At 40.9% G+C, this 23,107-nt stretch overlaps 1 long non-coding RNA gene across 1 annotated transcript; it reads right to left on the bottom strand.

Annotated features, from left to right (window-relative positions):
- Nucleotides 1–2,672: 2,672 nt before the first annotated feature.
- LOC117508026 lies at nt 2,673–4,166 on the bottom strand. The gene is made up of 3 exons (XR_004559950.1): nt 3,761–4,166; nt 2,920–3,064; nt 2,673–2,825 (listed from the first exon to the last, which is right to left on the bottom strand). It is a non-coding gene; the product is annotated as an uncharacterized LOC117508026 (long non-coding RNA).
- Between the last annotated feature and the right edge of the window lie 18,941 nt (nt 4,167–23,107).

Here is a 23,107-nt window from a genome sequence, read left to right as displayed (position 1 = left end):
CATGAAGCAGCGATGTAATTTGGCGCTATATCAATAAAATAAATTGAATTCTATTAAAAAGAAATCCAAGAGGACAAAACAAGGCAGCTCTCAGTGTGCCAGAAGATTTGGACTAAAAGGTGGTGTGAAGGTGTGATGTGTTTGGATGTTCATGGTGTTTAATCTGTCAGCAAGCAGTCTTCGAGGTGTGAGATGGCGTCTGTGTCAAGAGTCCTGCTGCATGCTGGGATGCTTGTGTGTTTCTCTGAATGTTGTCTTAATGCTGAAGCAGTCGATATTTGAAAGATATGGACTTTTTGGGGCGGGGTTAAACTGAAATTCACCCAAAATGATTTTTTCCTTCACTTAGTCATGGATTTTTTTTCTTTTGCTTAATCTTAGTTCTGTTCACAATTCTTCCTCGAAGAATTTTAAAATTTTAAATTGAGGTGGCAATAGTGAAATTCACAACACATTTTCTCAGCTGCACATACAGTTTTTCTGTTCCATGAACGGTTTTACTCTGCAAAATGTATCAAGCTAGAAAATGCATTGTCTAACTGAGCGAAAAGTGTCTTGCTGTCCAGGCTCAAGGCCTTTGACCCCTCCCGTTAGACAACTGTTTTTCCATATAATGCTGTGAACATTTATTCAACTGTTTTTTTTTTTTCCTGTGCATCCTTTCTGTCTGTGCTTTTTCCTTACAAACTGCATGTATCCTGATTAACCTGTTTTTGTTTGAAGCATTAAATAAATCCAAGACAAAGAAGACCATTTCTTCTGTCAGAACCTTTGTTTTTCACTGTGTTCAGATAAAACTTATATTCTTTCCACAACACCCACATCAGTGTTACCGCAACCCCTTTCCTTGCCACATCCATCATCATCAAAAGAATGTTGTGAATGAGGTCTTGCCGGCTCCTGCATGAACCTGTCCTAATACTACGACTACTGATAGCTGATACGGAGTTAATTCAATGTGCGCTGTTTACACTGTATTTTGTTAAATGCATTTACATAATATAACTGTGTGTGTATGTGTGTCTGTGTCTTGGGGGGGTCACCGCATCATGGTAGGTGCACCGTATATTTTCCTGCTTTTTTGTCCTTTGCCAATCACACCTATGACATATGCAGACTACTACCACATGAAAAACAATCGAAGCCTTGAGAAACTTGTTTTCTGTTTGTGGGTGGCCTAAAGAGGTGGTAGGGTGATTCTTAGACTACGGGCACTTTTATGTCCCTTGATCATATTTTATGAAAAAAAGAAAAAAGGGGAAATTTCAATCAATCAATCAACTTTTTTCTTATATAGCGCCAAATCACAACAAACAGTTGCCCCAAGGCGCTCCATATTGTAAGTAGGGTTGGGTATCGGTTGGGTTTTATCCGATACCGATGCCTACTCGGTATTTTTTAAACGATACCGGTGCTTAAACGGTTCTCGAACCGGTACTTTAAAAAAAAATGAACTGCACACACTTTGTCAAAAAAACAATACCCTTTTATTCCTAAATAAAATTGAAACATAATATTAAGTTGTTGTAAATCTTTAAACAATATAAATAAAACATATAATACTAAATATAAAATAAAATGTCCATAATATCAAATAGAACAATAACCCGAACAATCACTTTAATATAAATATAACACAAATATGGAACAAAATATTATAAAACAGTTATTGCACATATAAATAACTTCAATTCTTCAATTGCAGTTCTGCAGGAATATCAGCATATTGGCCTTTTCTGGCAATATACGGCATCTTTCCTGGCTAATTGCATGTCCAGCACAGGAGAAAACCCTCTCAGAGGGGTTGCGGAGGCCTGCACGCACAAATACACCTCTGACAAGGCAGACAAATTAGGGAGGGTATCCCTCTTACCCCACCACCAAGCCACAGGGTCTTGTCCAGATGTAATTGCTGGCATGCCTTTGTAGAGCTCAATCTCTTTCTTGACCTGCTCCGTGATAGAGAGGGCACTGCTTGTGCTCATAGTTGTGTGGAGAAGTTCCCGGTCTTCATCCGCAAATAACTGCTCCAAGGCTGACATCCTGTGAGCTCCTCTTTGCTGTAAAAAACAAACAAGTTTAGTATAACACAAAAAACAACTATTCATCATCATTGTAGACAAGATAAATAGTATATGACTGCACTTACATGTGTGTCCTCTTGCTCCACCTCCACCTCATCATCACCATCACCACCTACTTCTGCCTCACTCTGATGATGGTCCTCTAGTGGAAGCTGCAGACACAAACCGATTACACACAAAACAGAAATACTTAGTTAAAGAAACTGTAACATAGACATAGAGCATATGAAAAAGATGAGCAATTAGCCCACTGTCTCTGACAAATATGCTGTAAAATACCTGAGTTGCCGTGACATTGTCAATCGTTGCTTTCTCAAGCCTATCCCAAGCTTCTGTAACACCAACTCCCAGCTTGCCTTTAAAGCGAGGGTCCATCAATGTGGCCTCCTGAAGGAAGTTCTGAATTTCTTTATCCTGTAATGAAAACATGATTTAGTGTCCAGTAGTAAAAATTGTGTAGTTTGGCTTCTCTCTTTGTGAACATAGAGATTGGCTGCAAATAGATAGTACCTGGTATCTTTTTTCGAGATCTCCCCAGACCTTCTCTTTATAGCAGCCACAAACATACTGTCATCATCTGTGGGTAAATATCGTGCCTCCAGCTTTGTGAGGATTGGGATGATTTGGCTGCATGTGAGGGACTTGTCACTTGACACGCAGAGGGTTGAGGTGTACAGGACTTTCATGCATTTCATGAATTCCTCTGCCTTCTCAAAATCACTGTCAGTGAGCCGCTCTAGTCTATGGAATATATACAATAATAAAAAAATGAATGAAATAATTACAAAAGTTAAACTGACATTATTACAAGGGACCCTCCTGTCTATCACCTCACCTGTCCCTCTCCATTGGCTTCCTCAGCCTTTGATCGAGGCAAGCTGCCTGGATTGCAGGGAACTGCTCCACAAACCGCTCAACCATGATGTACAGAGAATTCCAGCAAGTCCTCACATCAAGGATAACATTATGCTCTGGCAAATCTAAAACACAGACATTTGAATTACAATAAACGACTTCTTATATTTAAATGTATCATGATTATATTAATGCTATTTACTGAGGAGTCGTTGCTTCTCTCTCAAAACAGTTTTGCTTATGGTGGAGTGCTTCAACCACACCACCACTGCACGGATCTTTGCAACACCACCTGGTCACAGCTTGGATGCCATACACCTTCTGTGCTGCCAGGTTGAGTGTGTGGGCAAAGCATCCAACTTTTAAAAATTTAAAATTTTTCAGGGCAACATCCAAGTTGCTTGCATTGTCTACTGTGGCAGCAAGGACTTTTCCAGTCAACTTGAACTCCTGAAGAATTTTGTGGATTTTCCTCTGCCACCACTAGCCCTGTCTGAGCCTCATAAACTGCTTCAGTGCTCAGAACTTTCTGCTGGATGCTGCCCTTGTAAATGTAGTGAACAGTCACTGTCAGATAGTGGTCCTGTGCCACACTGGTCCATCCATTGCAAGTAATTGCAGTTTTGCTGACGTGTGCAAGCTGTTGGATGACATTCTGTTTCACAACAGAATACCATGCAGGTATTAAGGTGTTGGATAGGTCATCCCTGGATGGTGGTTGATATTTAGGGTTCAGGGCAATGCTCATCTCCCTTCAAAAAAAACAATATGTATGTGTGTGTGTGTATATTAGTCTATTTTAATATCTGCCACATTTTCACCTAAAAGATAGTAATTCCACCGTGGAAAATGGATGAAGCCCCATCACCACAAATTTGGTGACTGCCCTGTGGATTTCCTCCACCTTCTTCTTGGGTAGTGCATTCTTCTTAGCCAGGGTGAAAGGAGTCACTGTGGTTACTTGAAAGCCAGAAATAAAAACATTACTATCAAAATAGTTAATAATATACACCTGTTACTCATTAAACGAAAATTGAGACTGATGTAAATATACTGAAAGTTCAACATTTTGTTTACATATATTCAGACTTTTGCTTTAAGCAGACATTGAGCAGAAATATTTAATAGTGTAGCCTCGAGACAGGTATATCGAGACAGGTCACGTACAACTGGCCTACAGTCTTTAGCTATAGCTTACCTATTTGTTGTTCCTATGCAATTGCAAAATTGCGCATTCAATCTTGTGCAAAATGCGCATTCAAAGCATAACGTCAGCAGACACTAAGTGGAACTATACATAGCCAGGCGTTAGACACACGCTGTTAAAATGCAACAGTACTTGCTAATGCTAACCTAAGACACTTAATAATCAAGATTTGCGGTTGGCATTAAACTAAACTTACCTGAAGAGGAACGGCTGCTGTCATCGTCATCATCGGTGATGTGCAACGCCACACTAGCAGGGCTGGGACTTTCTTCAATTTGCCCTGCAGCTCCTGCTGCCGAAGTGCTGGGCCGTGAAACGTCGCTCAGTTTATCAAACACCGTGCATTGTTCAGCTTTCAAATAAACTCCGTGACTGGCCAGATGTTTCATCAAATTTGATGTGTTACCTCCCTTACATGCAATTGTTTTATGACATCTGTGGCACGTCGCAGAGTCGTTGCCCTTGGGTGTGAAATGAAGCCAAACTTTGGAGCGTTTCGCCTTCGGCATTTTTATTGATCCTCTTGCTATCAGTTCTCATCAGCTAATGCGGCGCTGACGTCACGCGGGTTGATGCCGGAACACTGTGGTCGGTCGCCCCCTTTCGGCTCATGAAAAAAAAAAAGAAGTCAGGCACCGAAATGAGGCACCGAAATTTTCATTCTTATTCGGTCTTGTTACTACCATTTACATCGGAACCGGTGCTCTATTGGCACCGTGTTTCGGTACCCAACCCTAATTGTAAGGCAAGGCCATACAATAATTATGAAAAACCCCAACGGTCAAAACGACCCCCTATGAGCAAGCACTTGGCCACAGTGGGAAGGAAAAACTCCCTTTTAACAGGAAGAAACCTCCAGCAGAACCAGGCTCAGGGAGGGGCAGTCTTCTGCTGAGACTGGTTGGGGCTGAGGGAAAGAACCAGGAAAAAGACATGCCGAGAAGGGGGGCAGAGATCGATCACTAATGATTAAATGCAGAGTGATGCATATGGAGCAAAAGAGAAAGAAACAGTGCATCATGGGAACCCCCCCACAGTCTACGTCTAAAGCAACATAACCAAGGGATGGTCCAGGGTCACCCGATCCAGCCCTAACTATAAGCCTTAGCGAAAAGGAAAGTAGAGAGGGTATCTGTCTCCCTGATCTGAATTGGGAGCTGGTTCCACAGGAGAGGAGCCTGAAAGCTGAAGACTCTGCCTCCCATTCTACTCTTACAAACCCTAGGAACTACAAGTAAGCCCGCAGTCTGAGAGCGAAGCGCTCTAATGGGGTAATATGGTACTACGAGGTCCCTAAGATAAGATGGGACCTGATTATTCAAAACCTTATAAGTAAGAAGAAGAATTTTAAATTCTATTCTAGAATTAACAGGAAGCCAATGAAGAGAGGCCAACACGGGTGAGATATGCTCTCTCCTGCTAGTCCCCGTCAGTACTCTAGCTGCAGCATTCTGAACCAACTGAAGGCTTTTTAGGGAACTTTTAGGACAACCTGATAATAATGAATTACAATAGTCCAGCCTAGAGGAAATAAATGCATGAATTAGTTTTTCAGCATCACTCTGAGACAAGACCTGTCTGATTTTAGAGATATTGCGTAAATGCAAAAAGGCAGTCCTACATATTTGTTTAATATGCGCTTTGAATGACATATCCTGATCAAAAATGACTCCAAGATTTCTCACAGTATTACTAGAGATCAGGGAAATGCCATCCAGAGTAACGATCTGGTTAGACACCATGCTTCTAAGATTTGTGGGGCCAAGTACAATAACTTCAGTTTTATCTGAGTTTAAAAGCAGGAAATTAGAGGTCATCCATGTCTTTATGTCTGTAAGACAATCCTGCAGTTTAGCTAATTGGTGTGTATCCTCTGGCTTCATGGATAGATAAAGCTGGGTATCATCTGCGTAACAATGAAAATTTAAGCAATACCGTCTAATAATACTGCCTAAGGGAAGCATGTATAAAGTGAATAAAATTGGTCCTAGCACAGAACCTTGTGGAACTCCATAATTAACTTTAGTCTGTGAAGAAGATTCCCCATTTACATGAACAAACTGTAATCTATTAGACAAATATGATTCAAACCACCGCAGTGCAGTGCCTTTAATACCTATGACATGCTCTAATCTCTGTAATAAAATTTTATGGTCAACAGTATCAAAAGCAGCACTGAGGTCCAACAGAACAAGCACAGAGATAAGTCCACTGTCCGAAGCCATAAGAAGATCATTTGTAACCTTCACTAATGCTGTTTCTGTACTATGATGAATTCTAAAACCTGACTGAAACTCTTCAAATAGACCATTCCTCTGCAGGTGATCAGTTAGCTGTTTTACAACTACCCTCTCAAGAATCTTTGAGAGAAAAGGAAGGTTGGAGATTGGCCTATAATTAGCTAAGATAGCTGGGTCAAGTGATGGCTTTTTAAGTAATGGTTTAATTACTGCCACCTTAAAAGCCTGTGGTACATAACCAACTAACAAAGATAGATTGATCATATTTAAGATTGAAGCATTAAATAATGGTAGGACTTCCTTGAGCAGCCTGGCAGGAATGGGGTCTAATAAACATGTTGATGGTTTGGATGAAGTAACTAATGAAAATAACTCAGACAGAACAATCGGAGAGAAAGAGTCTAACAAAATACCGGCATAACTGAAAGCAGCCAAAGATAACGATACATCTTTGGGATGGTTATGAGTAATTTTTTCTCTAATAGTCAAAATTTTGTTAGCAAAGAAAGTCATGAAGTCATTACTAGTTAAAGTTAATGGAATACTCAGCTCAATAGAGCTCTGACTCTTTGTCAGCCTGGCTACAGTGCTGAAAAGAAACCTGGGGTTGTTCTTATTTTCTTCAATTAGTGATGAGTTGAAAGATGTCCTAGCTTTACGGAGGGCTTTTTTATAGAGCAACAAACTCTTTTTCCAGGCTAAGTGAAGATCTTCTAAATTAGTGAGACGCCATTTCCTCTCCAACTTACGGGTTATCTGCTTTAAGCTACGAGTTTGTGAGTTATACCACGGAGTCAGACACTTCTGATTTAAAGCTCTCTTTTTCAGAGGAGCTACAGCATCCAAAGTTGTCTTCAATGAGGATGTAAAACTATTGACGAGATACTCTAACTCCCTTACAGAGTTTAGGTAGCTACTCTGCTCTGTGTTGGTATATGACATTAGAGAACATAAAGAAGGAATCATATCCTTAAACCTAGTTACAGCGCTTTCTGAAAGACTTCTAGTGTAATGAAACTTATTCCCCACTGCAGGGTAGTCCATCAGGGTAAATGTAAATGTTATTAAAAAATGATCAGACAGAAGGGAGTTTTCAGGGAATACTGTTACTGTACTGGAATACTGTTCACACTTTTATAGTTATCTTTACAATGAAAGTGTTTGAAGAAATTTGTTCTAGTAGTCTATGATGACTTTTTCACCTTTTTTCAGCATCATTATATGCAAATATTGCCGTTTTGTGCTTGTCCCACACCCAGACTTATGATCTTCAATGATAAAAAATGAATAGTAAACAAACATTTTTTCTAATGTTTTAAAATATCTCTGAATAAAATATCAGTAAAATAATCAAAACATAATTGGGGTATTCAATGTCATACAACTGTTGTGATTTTTTTTTAAACAAAATGTAGTTGTCCCACACTATTGCCGTAATTTCAACCACAACAATAATGTCCCTTTAAAAAGTTTGTATGAAAGATTGTGTGGGTAGTTTCTATGGAGATAAACAGTAACATCAGAGCACATGTATATAGCGCCAAATCACAACAAACAGTTGCCCCAAGGCACTTTATATTGTAAGGCAATGGTGTGGTGGAAATTACATTTACAAGGCCAATAGTGCCCATAGTTAAAGAATCACCCGGTAACTGATAATGGACCTCAATTCATTGCAAGTGAATTTGAGACATTTCTGAAGTTGAATGCTGTGAAACATATCAAAACCCCATCCTACCATCCAGCCTCAAATGGTTTGGCAGAAAGGCTGGTGCAAACTTTTAAAAGGTCCTTTGTCAAAAGCAGACCAGTTAGTAGCATGTTCTTTGTAACACTGCATTGTAAATTTATTGTTTGTTTACCGAAATACGCCACACGTGACAAATGGGAAGACACCAACAGAACTGTTTTTGAAAAGACAGGTACGCAGCAGGTTGTCTTTGCTGAAACCAAATTTATCTCAAACTATCCAGGATTGACATGTGCAATAAAAAGGGTAGACTCAGGAGTTTCTCTGTGGGACAAGCAGTCCTGGTTTGAAACTACAGGGGAGGGGAGAAATGGGTGAATGATGAAATTACCCAGGTTTTGGGTCCAGTGACGTACTTGGTGTTGGTAAATGGAAACTGCATCAAACAACATGTAAACCAGTTACTGGAAGAAAGAACAAGAATGTAAATTCTGATTATGTCAATGTCAATAATGATTATAATCATTTTGCCACTGAACAGGATGTTGCAGAAAATGAGTCAGGACACTGCAGGTGAACTGATAACTAATGGTCCTCAGAATGATGTTCCTCAGGTCTGCTTGGTGGAAATGGGTCAAACTTTGTAGAATCCTGTGGATACACAGGGTGTGGAATTTCCAAAAAGAAATGTGCGTCCTCCACAACGCTTGAACTGGTAATGGAATGTAAATAAGAGTGTGTGTTTAAAGAACTGCACATGTATGGTTGTAAAAAGAAAATAAGTGCAGTTAATGTCTGCAGGGGAGGACTGTGGTATTTGAGAAGATTCTGATACTGCAGTAACCAGAGTTACCCGCAGGGACGCGAAGCGCCAATATAAAAGGCTGTGATGGCAGAAGTAGAGAAGAAGCAAGGAGACAAGATGGTTGTGTTATTAATTGCTGTAAATAAATGTTGATAGTTTGTGTGTGTGGCTTCATCTCTTCAAGCTTACTGAACCAAAACAGCGGTAACGTAACATCAACGTTAGTACCATTTTATTCAATTCTATAACCATGAACAGAGCAGACAATTAGTTTGAATTTCAATTTATTTTCATTTATATAGCGCCAAATCACAACAAGGTTGTATCAAGGGACTTCACACCAGTAAGATCTAACCTTACCAACCCCCAGAGCAGCAGTGGTAAGGAAGAGCTCCCTCTGAGGAAGAAACCTCAAGCAGACCAGACTCAAAGGGGTGACCCTCTGCTTGGGTCATGCTACAGACAAAAATTGCAAAACAATTCACAAAACGAACATACATGAAATGTTGCCGGTGCACAGGACGTTTCCGGAACAGGTGCCACACCCATCTCTGGATGGAGCCACACCTCAAACAGAGAGAAAAGATAAAAAGCAGAATCAAGCATCAGAAAGACAAATACAGTGTAATTTGTCAGCATTAAGCAACAAGAAAAACAGAAGAAATACTAAGGTGATCGCCGACCACTAGCCCTAAGCTTCACTAAGGTAGCTGGAGGTACTTCCTGTCTTCGGAGTGAGATTGCATCAGAATTTTGGCTCTCTGTTGGGACTGTTTACACAGAGACTGCTACCTGCTGCTTTGGACTTTGAACTAACAGTCTTTTTCAAGACTTTTTTACTTTTTTACCTTTTTACTTTTTTTTACTTTTTTACTGTGCTCCAACGCCTAAGGAAGACCTCTAACGGTCGAAACATCGCGACGGAGCACTTTTATCAGCTAACTTTCATCAGCGTTGGCAAGCTAACTAGCTTGCTAACGCTTTCGTTTTTATTTTATTTTTTTTTTTTTTATTTATTTATTTATTTTTTTTTAGCACTGTTGTCGTGCATTACCTGTGCTGCTCCACAGCGTGTTTGGTCGATTTTTGTTTTGTTTTGGCACCGTTGTCGTGCGTTCGCTGTTGTTGTGCGTTGCCTGTGCTGCTTCATGGCCTGTTTGGTGCCTTAATTAAGGCACTCCTTCTGCTGAATCACCTCTAAATTATTTACACATTATTCACTTTGTGTGTTTTTAGGAATCTGCTAGGTTGCGTAGCTACTAGCTCTTAGCCAATTTAGCATGGCGGCTTCTCCTGTCTCTCCCGTACTTTTCTGCTCTGGGTGTGAAATGTTTAGTTATTCCTCGGCCTCCTTTAGCAGTAACGGTACTTGTAATAAGTGCAGCTTATTCGTAGCTTTGGAGGCCAGGCTGGGCGAATTGGAGACTCGGCTCCGCACCGTGGAAAATTCTACAGCTAGCCAGGCCCCTGTAGTCGGTGTGGACCAAGGTAGCTTAGCCGCCGTTAGTTCCCCCCTGGCAGATCCCGGGCAGTCGGGAAAGCAGGCTGACTGGGTGACTGTGAGGAGGAAGCGTAGCCCTAAACAGAAGCCCCGTGTACACCGTCAACCCGTTCACATCTCTAACCGTTTTTCCCCACTCGACGATACACTCGCCGAGGATCAAACTCTGGTTATTGGCGACTCTGTTTTGAGAAATGTGAAGTTAGCGACACCAGCAACCATTGTCAATTGTCTTCCGGGGGCCAGAGCAGGCGACATCGAAGGACATTTGAAATTGCTGGCTAAGGCTAAGCGTAAATTTGGTAAGATTGTAATTCACGTCGGCAGTAATGACACTCGGTTACGCCAATCGGAGGTCACTAAAATTAACATTAAATCGGTGTGTAACTTTGCAAAAACAATGTCGGACTCTGTTGTTTTCTCTGGGCCCCTCCCCAATCAGACCGGGAGTGACATGTTTAGCCGCATGTTCTCCTTGAATTGCTGGCTGTCTGAGTGGTGTCCAAAAAATGAGGTGGGCTTCATTGATAATTGGCAAAGCTTCTGGGGAAAACCTGGTCTTGTTAGGAGAGACGGCATCCATCCCACTTTAGATGGAGCAGCTCTCATTTCTAGAAATCTGGCCAATTTTCTTGGATCCTCCAAACTGTGACTGTCCAGTTGGGACCAGGAGGCAGAGCTGTGGTCTTATACACCTCTCTGCAGCTTCTCTCCCCCTGCCGTCCCCTCGTTGCCCCGTCCCCGTGGAGACGGTGCCTGCTCCCATGCCTCCAATAATCAGCAAAAATCTATTTAAGCATAAAAATTCAAAAAGAAAAAATAATATAGCACCTTCAATTGCACCACAGACTAAAACAGTTAAATGTGGTCTATTAAACATTAGGTCTCTCTCTTCTAAGTCCCTGTTGGTAAATGATATAATAATTGATCAACGTATTGATTTATTCTGCCTAACAGAAACCTGATTACAGCAGGATGAATATGTTAGTTTAAATGAGTCAACACCCCCGAGTCACACTAACTGTCAGAATGCTCGTAGCACGGGCCGGGGCGGAGGATTAGCAGCAATCTTCCATTTCAGCTTATTAATTAATCAAAAACTCAGACAGAGCTTTAATTCATTTGAAAGCTTGTCTCTTAGTCTTGTCCAACCAAATTGGAAGTCTCAAAAACCAGTTTTATTTGTTATTATCTATCGTCCACCTGGTCGTTACTGTGAGTTTCTCTGTGAATTTTCAGACCTTTTGTCTGACTTAGTGCTTAGCTCAGATAAGATAATTATAGTGGGCGATTTTAACATCCACACAGATGCTGAGAATGACAGCCTCAACACTGCATTTAATCTATTATTAGACTCTATTGGCTTTGCTCAAAAAGTAAATGAGTCCACCCACCACTTTAATCATATCTTAGATCTTGTTCTGACTTATGGTATGGAAATAGAAGACTTAACAGTATTCCCTGAAAACTCCCTTCTGTCTGATCATTTTTTAATAACATTTACATTTACCCTGATGGACTACCCAGCAGTGGGGAATAAGTTTCATTACACTAGAAGTCTTTCAGAAAGCGCTGTAACTAGGTTTAAGGATATGATTCCTTCTTTATGTTCTCTAATGTCATATACCAACACAGAGCAGAGTAGCTACCTAAACTCTGTAAGGGAGTTAGAGTATCTCGTCAATAGTTTTACATCCTCATTGAAGACAACCTTGGATGCTGTAGCTCCTCTGAAAAAGAGAGCTTTAAATCAGAAGTGTCTGACTCTGTGGTATAACTCACAAACTCGTAGCTTAAAGCAGATAACCCGTAAGTTGGAGAGGAAATGGCGTCTCACTAATTTAGAAGATCTTCACTTAGCCTGGAAAAAGAGTTTGTTGCTCTATAAAAAAGCCCTCCGTAAAGCTAGGACATCTTTCTACTCATCACTAATTGAAGAAAATAAGAACAACCCCAGGTTTCTTTTCAGCACTGTAGCCAGGCTGACAAAGAGTCAGAGCTCTATTGAGCTGAGTATTCCATTAACTTTAACTAGTAATGACTTCATGACTTTCTTTGCTAACAAAATTTTGACTATTAGAGAAAAAATTACTCATAACCATCCCAAAGATGTATCGTTATCTTTGGCTGCTTTCAGTGATGCGGTATTTGGTTAGACTCTTTCTCTCCGATTGTTCTGTCTGAGTTATTTTCATTAGTTACTTCATCCAAACCATCAACATGTTTATTAGACCCCATTCCTGCCAGGCTGCTCAAGGAAGTCCTACCATTATTCAATGCTTCAATCTTAAATATGATCAATCTATCTTTGTTAGTTGGTTATGTACCACAGGACTTTAAGGTGGCAGTAATTAAACCATTACTTAAAAAGCCATCACAAATCTTAGAAGCATGGTGTCTAACCAGATCGTTACTCTGGATGGCATTTCCCTGATCTCTAGTAATACTGTGAGAAATCTTGGAGTCATTTTTGATCAGGATATGTCATTCAAAGCGCATATTAAACAAATATGTAGGACTGCCTTTTTGCATTTACGCAATATCTCTAAAATCAGAAAGGTCTTGTCTCAGAGTGATGCTGAAAAATTAATTCATGCATTTATTTCCTCTAGGCTGGACTATTGTAATTCATTATTATCAGGTTGTCCTAAAAGTTCCCTAAAAAGCCTTCAGTTGGTTCAGAATGCTGCAGCTAGAGTACTGACGGGGACTAGCAGGAGAGAGCATATCTCACCCGTGTTGGCCTCTCTTCATTGGCTTCCTGTTAATTCTAGAATAGAATTTAAAATTCTTCTTCTTACTTATAAGGTTTTGAATAATCAGGTCCCATCTTATCTTAGGGACCTCGTAGTACCATATTACCCCATTAGAGCGCTTCGCTCTCAGACTGCAGGCTTACTTGTAGTTCCTAGGGTTTGTAAGAGTAGAATGGGAGGCAGAGCCTTCAGCTTTCAGGCTCCTCTCCTGTGGAACCAGCTCCCAATTCAGATCAGGGAGACAGATACCCTCTCTACTTTTAAGATTAGGCTTAAAACTTTCCTTTTCGCTAAGGCTTATAGTTAGGGCTGGATTAGGTGACCCTGGACCATCCCTTGGTTATGCTGCTTTAGACGTAGACTGTGGGGGGGTTCCCATGATGCACTGTTTCTTTCTCTTTTTGCTCCGTATGCATCACTCTGCATTTAATCATTAGTGATCGATCTCTGCCCCCCTTCACAGCATGTCTTTTTCCTGGTTCTTTCCCTCAGCCCCAACCAGTCTCAGCAGAAGACTGCCCCTCCCTGAGCCTGGTTCTGCTGAAGGTTTCTTCCTGTTAAAAGAGAGTTTTTCCTTCCCACTGTAGCCAAGTGCTTGCTCATAGGGGGTCGTTTTGACCGTTGGGGTTTTTCATAATTATTGTATGGCCTTGCCTTACAATATAGAGCGCCTTGGGGCAACTGTTTGTTGTGATTTGGCGCTATATAAGAAAAAAGTTGATTGATTGATTGACTAAAAGACCCAGAATTTAGATGAAGTTGAAGCCGCGGCACATAAATACCTTTTCAATCAATCAATCAATTTTATTTATATAGCGCCAAATCACAACAAACAGTTGCCCCAAGGCGCTTTATATTGTAAGGCAAGGCCATACAATAATTACGTAAAAACCTCAACAGTCAAAACGACCCCCTGTGAGCAAGCACTTGGCGACAGTGGAAAGGAAACTCACAGTACTTAAAAAGGTATGCTAATACATAGCTAACACTACCCTATGTTTGCTTGTTTTTTTTTAACAAACTGTACAATTAGCTGTATGTATTTAATATCTACAGGATTATATGGATAATACAATTAACACACACATTACCTGCCTCTTTTTCTCCTCACAACACTGAAGAATTCTCTGTTTCATTTAGTCCACCGTTTACCTTCTCCAGCTGGATATGTGATTGCCTTCTTCTTCTGTCATATTTATTGGCAGTTTGCAGACCGACACAGGGCACTACCATCACCTATTGTTTTTTTAACTTCCGTTTTGTTTTGCGTGTTTTTGCAGCATTTTGTTTTTACAGCCTTTTTCTGTTTGCTGGTGTTTTCTTAAATTGCAGTGCATATGGCCTCTTTGGGCCACCGTAATTTTGAATGATTCACTTTGGTTGCAATGGTTCATCACTAGTTTTTTGAAAATAAAAATAAATCAAATAAGATTTCAAATCTTTGTATTTTTTGCCCTGTGTTGAACGTGCCCCTCTGGCAAACCCTGGCCCTAGCCAGGCCCCCTCAGTAAAATTGGTCTAGAACTGCCACCGGGAGAAAGTCGCTTGAAAATTGAAAAAGTCAGTTACACCTCGACTTTCTTCCAAAGTCTGGGGTCCCCTGCTGGAGCTGTTGTCCCGCGACCCGAACCCAGAAAAGCGGCGAAGATGAGTATGAGTATGTCCTGCCGCACATGGAGAGGATTCAGTTTTATCCCGAGCTGGGCGCAGCCAAATTCTCTCTGTGTGCGGTATGAAACCGTACTCTGTGCCACATTTCTCTGCGGATCACACAGAAAACGAGGCAGGCAGCCGGTTTATGAAATAAAAGGCATTTGAAAGCAGACAGACAGGGTGTAAGAACGGGTTTGAATCTGTCCACTTGTGGAAAAAAGTTTACAAAAAGGACAGACTGCTTATTTGCAAAGATGGATTAGAACTGATGCTGTGTTCACATTACAAGCTGAAGTGACTGAATCTGACCCTTTTTTGTGTGCCTGCAAGAGTGTGTTTTTACAGTAATTTTCCAGCAGCTGGCAACTCTTTTTGTTGTCATGTACACTGACAAAATAATAATAATAATAAAATTTAAAATTAGGCTTATCATCATAATTAACTGGTTTATTTAATGGATAAAAAGAATCATGTTTGATTTCATTGGCATGGGAACGCTAGTAACATTTCAGTTTAGATTTTTGTTTGTTCCACAGATGAAGATCAAAAATTGGGAGAAAAAAGGCAAAACACTACATGATCAAATTTCTGTCAAACCTAAAACTTTTGCAGATTAGTTAATACCAAATATTTACACATTTAGCCTAATATGTACAAAAATCAAGATAAATATTTAGCTAAATGTTGACACAAATATGCACCTTAATCAAAGAGCTGATTGTTCCTCCCTGAAAGACAGATATATAAAGTGTCTAATATAAGGGCGTGTTTATTCAAAATTACAATTCATGAATGTTTTTGGAGTAATATTGTAGCCTGCAGGCTTTTGATGTCAATTTCAATTGCAATTTCAGGGGCACTTATAAAATATTAATAAAATAATAAAAAAATTGGCCGTTTGTGCAAAATTTTGTCTGTTTTTTTAGATGGGGGGGTGGTGCTCGGATGCAGTGTCGCCCAGGGAGTAGAACCGCCACTGTGTGCGAGTGCTAATTCAGAGGGCAGAATAATGCACCGTTAGTGTGCTCCGAAACGCATCTCCGTTTGGTGTCATGAATCAAACTTCCAGCTCTTTAAAAATGCAAAAATAACCGGAGACAGACACAAAGCAGCCTACCGTTTTTAGGCTGTTGTTTCTAGAAGTTTCTCTTTTCTTTCTTCTCTGATTATAAACATTTTGGCTGAAAAGCTGCTCTTCAGAGGTGCACCAGCTGCATTCTGTTGTTGCAGACTGAACTGTTGTTGCCCTGTCTCCACTGTGCATGTGCCATTTCGGACCTCAGCAGCTTGTCTGAGACAGTCTCTTCACCCAAACCAATCAAATGGATTAATGAGATTATTAACCATCAGATGACAAGGTAAATAATTCTAAAGTCTGTTTTAAGCAGAAACAGCGCCGTTTTAAACTGAAATGAGGTGAAACTCTGTGACGTTTTGAAATGACTCTTCCACCGTGTTTTATGATGAAATAATGCTGAATTTATGTGGATATAATTGTTGTACGAGTACAAAAGCTTCAGATATCTGTCGCTGAGATAGATGATGATTGGAGTGCAGTTTGAAGCAGAAATGACGTGATAATTGGTGAACTGCAGTTAATGACGCATGTGCAGTGAAGGCAGGGTGGACGGATTTTTAGGGGGGGACCGTTCAGTCGACGACACCGGCTGTAAAGGACTGAATATCTCTTGGTACGGAGTTCCGTTGTGCTCCACCTTACTTTCAACCCTGCGTCATGTCCAGATCTGTCTGAGTCTGGCACTCAGAACTTCACCAACCTTTTTTTTTTTTGAGAACTCTTCCCAGCTGGGGCACAAGTGCATTTTGTGGCACCCACAGCAGCATGTTGTCTCGGCACTTCTGGTGGCATCTGTATGTGCTGCAACACCCCCTTTTCACATTGTGAGTCCAGCTTTTTTTTCCTTATGTTTGTGGTCACAACACGCCCACCCAAATGTTCTCATCCTTGAAAGATCAGGGTTCTCCCCTGTTAACATGTAAGAGTCTGTCCCGTCCGTCTGTTGTAATGTCTGTTGTGATTGGCTGCAGCAGTTTGAACTGAATAAGCCCACAGCTCTTTGGGAAGATTTTTACAAAAACTGCATGACAGCAGTGGCGGTTCTGCACTGAATTACTTCCCAGGTGACACTCTGTCCGAGAGGCCCCCCACCTAAAAAAAAAAAACAAAACACAAAATTGTGCACAAACAGACATTTTTTAATTACTATATTATTAATATTTTTGAAGTGCCCCTGAAATTGCAATTGAAATTGATATCAAAAGGCTGCAGGCTGCAATATTACTCTAAAACAAAACATCCATGAATTGTAATTTTGAATAAACACGCCATTACATTAGACACTTTATATATCTGTCTTTCAGGGAGGAACAATTAGGTCTTTAAGGTGCATATTTGTGTCAACATTTAGCTAAATATTTATCTTGATTTTTGTACATATTAGGCTAAATGTGTAAATACTTGGCATTAACTAATCTGCTAAAGTTTTAGGTTTGACAAAAATTTGATCATGTAGTGTTTTGCCTTTTTTTTTTCCTCCCAATTCTTGATCTTCATCTGTTTAACAAACAAAAATCGAAGCTGAAATGTCACTAGCGTTCCCATGCCAATGAAATCAAATGTGATTCTTTTTCTCCATTAAATAAACCTGTTAATTATCATAAGCCTAATTTTAAATGTCATTATTATTATTATTTTGTCAGTGTCCATGACAACAAAGTGAAGAAGTGGTGGCCTGTATTTATAATATGACTGAGCGAAACTCAGAGGTGAACTGCTCTCCGCGTGTGGCGCGCCCCTCCCCTTTCTTTCACCATCTCACTGCTTACGCAAGCAGCTGTGCCTGCAGCTGCCTACAGGGGGCGCCAATTGGCCAATTCTACACACAGTGACAAGAAAACCATTTTGTGGTGGACATGATTTTTTTTTTTCAAGTGCTCGTCCCCACGGTGCCACTCCTCCATAAATGCCGCCCAGGGCAATGGCCCGTATCAAAAACCGCCACTGCATGACAGTCTCTGATCTCTGCACTCATCATTATCAGGGCACTCTTTGACTTCATGTCCCTTTTGGCCACATTTGTAATAGGTCAGCATCACGTCACAGCTGAGTCTTCCTCTCACCTTCATCACTCGGTCATAACCTGAGCCTGCAGCACTGAACTTTTCTGTGCTCTCCGAGATCCTTGGCTTTGTTTTAAACTCAGCAGAGGTCATTCATTCATCACTTTGGGTAATGTTGATGAAGAATGGATTACATGAGTCTGACAAACCCTTCAGAATCATCACAATCAGTAAACCATCTCTCACAGTCTCTTCTTCCTTCCTCAGTGTGGTGATAACAGTCTCTGCATGAATAATATCATCTGTGATGCTCTCAGGAACAGCTTTTTGAAGGATGTCAGCTCTGTATACAGGCTGATCACATGTGGCTTCACCTTACCAGCATCATGGTCTCTGAGAATCTGAAGCACCTTCCTGCCATCGTCCGCTGCATCTCTCATCACAAGTGACAGATTTTTTATCATCCAACACTTGAATCAGTTCAACAAACACCTCTTCATTTCTTTTAGTGTCTCATCTGCACCCTCGTCACCTTCATCTGGCTCTTGCAGTTTGGTCCTCTTTCGACCATGCAGATGCAGGTGTGCGAGAAACTTAGTTTCCCATGACTTATAGTTTTTTCTCATCTCAGTGGAAACATAATCATTCCATCAGCTTCCAAACTCCTTCTTGGGTCCATAACCTGTTGACGTTGCATCATAAAAGGACTGGAATACTGTGTCTTAACATAATGGACAAACAAACTCACATACAGCCTTGAGTTTGTTTGACTGGCAGGAAAACTGCTCACAGGACCAAGTCACAGTCATTTATTGATTATCTGCTGCACTCTGACAATGACATCAGTGTGAAGAGCACATTCAAGAACCCAGTAGTTCAACATCTTTAAGTTACAGGAATGATGGAGAGAATATAGCTTTTTTTCCTTTTATTCGTCTCTGCGAATCTCTTGTCCATACTCCAATCCAGTAGGTGGTGGTAATGCAGCGATAAGTTCGTCACGGTCGTAATGATCCAATGAAGAAGAACTTTCCTGTTGTCGTCTGAGGCTAAAGCTAGTTAGCTGGAGATGCTGGAAACTCTTCTCTGAACAGATCAAACTTCACTCTGTGATTCTCGAATATGTTTTTTGAAGAGCTCCAGAAGCACAAAGGTCGACAGTAAACCGGAAGATTATTAAAATTATCCGAGAAATTGAGCATGCACTGGACATGCCCCAACATGTCCTGTGAGGCTTCATCACGGCGTTTCTTTGTGCCATGCGGCTCCACCGCGACGCGTGCAATTCTGCTCCTCTTTCCATGACAAAAACTCCTGTAACAGTGGAATGTGCCGTTCATTTCTAAACTGGATGCTGTCTTGATCCGGTATGTCATCTGACTAGCACAAGAATTGTGAAAAGACGTGGACATCAGCACTTTTTCGGCACATTGAGACAGACGTGCAGAGGAGTTCCGCGCGTCGCGGTGGAGCCGCATGGCGCAAAGCAACGCCGTGATGAAGCCTCACAGGACATGTTGGGGCATGTACAGCTCATGCTTAATTTCTTGCATAATCACACGACTGAAAAGCAACCGACAGCTGTCTGAAATCCACCTGAAAGCCGTCCTGTGAGACCAACACAGAGGTGGTTTTGTGCCGCGTAATGAACGGCTCCGTGGCGCGTCCCTCCGCTTTTCTTTCCATGAAAAAACTCCTGTAACAGTGGAATGTGCTGAAAAAGTGCTGATGTCCACGTCTCCTGCCTTTTTGTGAAAGTCAGACGACTTCCCGGATCAACAAAGCCTTCACGTTGGAAATGATCTGGTTGTTTGAGCCTGTCAATCGGCGCTCGGAGCGCGGCACGCTCTCAGCAGTTGTGGGCGGTCTTTAAACCGTCTGGATCACTCCTTAATCTGTGTAATCCCCATAAAATCGTCCCTGAAAGCCATATTAATTTTCCGAAGGGTGTCCACCTGGAGATCTCTCACAGTTTCTGGAAAAAAATTGATGTAGCAAAGCTCCAAATCGTTCAGACATTTATTCACAATAAAAAAACGACGAGAGGGGTGGACCAGTGCTCACACAAAGCCTGCTCACAGGTGAATGACGCAACTGACAGGCGTGAAAAAACTTACGCATTCACACGAAGGTTCAAGCTTGGCTGATGCAAACACACGTGATTCAAATCCATATGGTTTTTGAAAAAAATAAAAAGGTCGGATACTTTTCTCACAGACCTCGTATAAATGCAGTCATTTACCATTTTTCTGTCTTTACTCCACTTGGTCGTTGACTCTCTTTCTTTTGTGTGTTTTAAAGTCTTTCTACAAACATGTCTGAAGTCCAGCAGCTGAGGGACATGTTGAAACTACAGCAAACACCTGCTGATGAAGGAATGATCACAGACCAGGAAGAAATGTGTCATTTAAAAGAAGAGAACAAAAGAGGTAAAGGGCTGGATGCTGTTTTTAAGCCTCCAAATCTCTTTGACAGAGCAGGTTTGTTCACTCAGCTTTGTTTTTGTTACTGATACTTTATAACATGTTGTTGTAACAGTCAAATATTTTCCTTATGGGTTATTCCTCCAGTGATTCTGTCAGTGCTTAAACAACAGGATGAAGAGGATTTTGATGAAAGACACATGGAAAATTTCCACATATTGTGTAAAATCTGTTTATTTTCTTCCTGAAGGAAAGTGACGTCACCACCCTCAATGTTTCGACTTGTCTAAGATCAGCGGGGACTTTGAATTTAGAAATGAACAAAGGTAACTGAAAGGATTCTGTTGGTAGTGATTTGTGTATTCTGGCACGTAGAGGTTTGGTTTATTTTGATCTAACACTTGGCACTAAAAGGTCAACATCAATAACCTGTTGTACACAGGTAAGAGCAGCTCTGGGAGAATAATTATCTTTGCTCCCAGAATTTATTCATCACTGCAATATTCATTCAAATCAAAATGACTTCAGTGAATAAAATCCATTATTTTTTACATCTCCCATCAACAACCCAAACTACAGAACTTTTCTTGGTAAGTTGTTAGCATTAATAGCCAGCTTAGCTAGGCGTGACATGTCGATCCAAATAGTGTGACTGTGGAGGTGTGCAGGAATGTGGGTTTGAAAGAGGGAAAGGGAAAAGGGGAGGCTGTAATGGAAGTCTGGTTCCAGAAACAGTCTTTAACAGAACTGTCTTTGGTTTTGTGATATCAGTCCACTTCACCTGTAACAAAAGCTGACTCAAGTCATTGAAACTCAAGTGGGTTCTTGTTGATGTTCATCACTGAAAATGTCTCCTCACACACACACACACACACACACACACACACACAAAAAAAAACTTAAGTATTTTCTGTATCTGTTAATCCAGTGATTCTCAACCGGGGTGCCGCGGCACCCTAGGGTGCCGTGATCGATCGTCAGGGGTGCCGTGGGTATTTTTCATATTCGCGATTATTTTTCATATTCGCGATTACCGTGAATTATTTATTTTATCCACAAAGCATAAAACGACTCAGAATCTGACGTCAAACGTGCTGCAGCCTCGCTCTCGTCTTAAGGCGGGACAATAACAAGGAGGCTGACGGCCGATTAAAACAGTGCCGTCTCCTTCAAAAGCCGTCTAAAATGCGGAGCTGTCGGTGTGTGTGTCTGTGCCTGTGTGTGTGCGCGCGCGCGGAGTTAACAGGCTGCAGACTGCGAGGGAGGGGGTGGGTGAGGGAGATTCCTGAATGCAGGCGCGACACGTTCAGTGCGCAGCGAGCGCAGAGCAGAGAGAGGATTTTAACCCGAGTGAACGTTAACAAAACGGAAACGTGAAGCTGCCTTTACTTCTCTCTGAACTTTCTCTAAAGGTGTGATTCTGCCGTTACCGTCCTGTTCACACCATGTGCGCGTCGTATGCTGAATTTATGAGATCATGAGATGAAATAAACGGTCAAATATCTTTAAAAACATATTTAAAAAATGAGAATATATGAATGAACTGAGCCACAAAAAAAAAACAATGTTCAGACGCAGAGATCACAAAAAGCAGGTGAGAACTCTGAACTTTAACAGCTGTTATTTTCCAAAGGTATTTATTTGTTCAGTCTTGAGCTTAATGCAGTGTTTAAGCACAAAACGTGACTGATGAGGAGAAACAATTTCAGAAATGCAACAGAAACAACCACAAATCAGAAAAAGTTGGGACTGTATGTAAAATGAAGATAAAAATAAAAATGTTGCACCATTCCCAGTTTCTCCACTCACAGAAACCAAACGTTCTTTCAGAGTTGTGTAATTATACTACAATAGTAGAATATAAAGAAGGGGAAAAAAAGAAAAAAAAATAGACAATATATTCGTCAATCGCAATTATTTGTCTGACAAATAATCGTCTCCAGAAATTCCTAATCGTGACAGCCCTACTTGAGATCAGAGTGCAAAATGCTTGAGGATTTTCGAAATGCGGTGTTTTCTGTATCGATTTTCTACTGCGATAATTGGGTTTTGTGAAAAACCAGAGGTAATAGCATTATAATATTATTTTGGTTGGTGGTGTGCTGCAGGATTTTGTAAATATAAAAAGGGTGCCGCGGCTCAAAAAAGGTTGAAAATCACTGTGTTAATCTGTTCCTTAATCTGTTTATCTTGTTTTTCCTTGGAGACTTTTGAAGTACAGCAGCTCTTTTGCTACATTTGTCAGCACCTCAAAAGAAAAAAAAAAAAAAAAATCAGTAACTGATTGGTGTCAGAAGAATCTGGCTTTAAATTAACCTCCGACCCACAATTATCTTTTAATAGCAGATGATTTGTCTTCAGTCCTTTGTGCCACAGTGTTACGACCCAAACAAACAGCAGTTTTGTTGCATCTTCTCAGGGCAAATGTTCTCCTCCGATGGCGTGACAGTTTTTGTTCACCCGAGGTAAGCGGCTCTGCACCCTTGCTGATAATAGTCTGAACAACTGCCTCAGTTTCTTGACTTCCTGGCTTTGAGGCCAACTAAAAGTTATTCTCTGTGGGCTCTGTTTCCTCCAACACCCACTCAGTTTTTGCTTCAACAATCAATGAGTTTCTGAGGAAAATCAAGACAGTGGATCCAAAAAATCTTGTTGGTTTATTGCCGGGATGCTGCCTCACTGTGCTGTTGATCTTAAATTTAAATTCCACTGCTCTTAAAAAGTTTTCACTCTCTTGCATTCAGCAATAGGAACCCTGTTTTATGTGACAACATTAAAAGCAAATTTCCTAAAACAATTCCTAAACCTTTAG

The sequence above is a fragment of the Thalassophryne amazonica genome, chromosome 3 (genome assembly GCF_902500255.1).
Source record: "Thalassophryne amazonica chromosome 3, fThaAma1.1, whole genome shotgun sequence".
Lineage (NCBI taxonomy): Eukaryota > Metazoa > Chordata > Actinopteri > Batrachoidiformes > Batrachoididae > Thalassophryne > Thalassophryne amazonica.
Note: the sequence above shows the minus strand (reverse complement) of the source record. Positions and strands in the feature narration are given on the sequence as shown.